The sequence below is a fragment of the Phalaenopsis equestris genome, unplaced genomic scaffold (genome assembly GCF_001263595.1).
Source record: "Phalaenopsis equestris unplaced genomic scaffold, ASM126359v1 Scaffold000207, whole genome shotgun sequence".
NCBI classification, from domain to species: Eukaryota; Viridiplantae; Streptophyta; class Magnoliopsida; order Asparagales; family Orchidaceae; genus Phalaenopsis; species Phalaenopsis equestris.
The window spans coordinates 75,491-77,007 of record NW_018164649.1 but is presented as its reverse complement, the minus strand read 5'-3'; the positions used below and the strand labels follow the sequence as shown (position 1 = coordinate 77,007).

Below are 1,517 nucleotides of genomic sequence, written 5' to 3'. Positions count from 1 at the left end.
AAAAAAAAACTAAGCTTGTAAACATAATTCATAAAAATATTCTTTTCATGATGATCAAACAACCTTTACAAATGTGGAATCTTACCTAGCCACAGATATAGATGTGTACATTGCAATCTAGTGCATCAAGAGAAGCCAAATTTCATCTAAATTCCAAAATGTTCCTTACATTCTTGAGCAATCTTTTCATGCTATTATAAAGTGTGAGGTGAAGAGCTCCTTTACCTAAAGTTTATTTGCATTGTTATTTTTAAGATATATTATATCACTTTCTCTTTCATTGAGAGATTCAAATTAAATCCAATTTGGATACACATGGTAAGAGCATCTAGAGTCGAGGATCCGTTCCTTTCTTGGATCTAAACCTATGAATAATAGGACCTCGCATCTAGAGTCAAGGATCCGTTCCTTGGATCTAAATCTATGAGATCTAAATCTATGAAAAATAGGACCTCAACATTGCCATAGCCTTCCTCCACCAACGCGACAACTCCAACACTTTTTTACTCATTCTTCCCCTCTGAGTCCTCTTTATGACAATAAAAGGATTTACTTATTTTTTATTTAAAACTTGAATGGTTCATGGACTTTGACTGCCAACTTATTCATCTTCCTCACACAATTAACCCTTCAATTGCATTATCTTGATTAGATTGATCATGGCATTAAATTACTTTAGAATTTAGTGCAGCATTTATTTCTAACATAGCCATTAAATAATTTCCCTATAGCATCAACAAGATGTTCAGAATAACCAGATAATCAACTAAAAAGAATAATTGCTTGATCTTCTTCATCAATTTTCTCACATATGCTCTTCAAATAAATGATTATTCTATATGTTCAAACAAAGTTTTAGAGCGCTCCATTTGCAATGTACACTGTACATAGATTCTAACTTTTCTCCATCTATCAGTGGTTGTTTCTTCACTCACAACTTCTCAAAGCCACTCTTCATTGCTCCAAGCCTGGTGCATGAGAAGAAAACATCAAGACTAATAAACAATTTAGCCTCAATCTTTGCCAACATCTTCTTAATTCTTTATCTTCCTCCTTGGTCGAGTAATGGTACTACTTGTAAGAAAACTGCACCATATATGTTCTTGATAAACACAGTAGAAAACAAGAAGATCCACCATCACAACATTTTCTTGCACAGTGCCTCTTCTTGCACTGCCAAGAGAGCTTCCAAAGCCTTAGGACAACCTCTCTTGAATCAAATACCGCTACATTTCCCTGGCTTCAGCAAATTTCCAGAGTCACGGCCAATGATGTTGGAAGGAATTGGAACTTGATCTTCCACCCTCACAGAATCAGATCTTCAACTTGTACAGAACTCCTCTTTCTGAACAAATTCATGGCACCCTTGCTTCCAACCATCATGGAATTGATAAAAGCATTCATCCAAACACCTGGGAAAAGAAAACCAGGGAATATGAAACGAATGGACGAGGAAAAATATTTCACTTTAAGGGAAAATGATCGTCTCTTATAATATGGGGGTTGGGTGTAATTAT

At 35.3% G+C, this 1,517-nt stretch overlaps 1 protein-coding gene across 1 annotated transcript in view; it reads right to left on the bottom strand.

The window, feature by feature from the left end:
• Positions 1 to 762: 762 nt before the first annotated feature.
• LOC110023056 (protein FAR1-RELATED SEQUENCE 5-like) overlaps positions 763 to 1,517 on the bottom strand; it is a gene marked incomplete at its 5' end in the record, with an annotated part of 8,027 nt that continues 7,272 nt past the window's right edge. The window contains 1 exon segment of the mRNA XM_020722270.1: positions 763 to 1,412.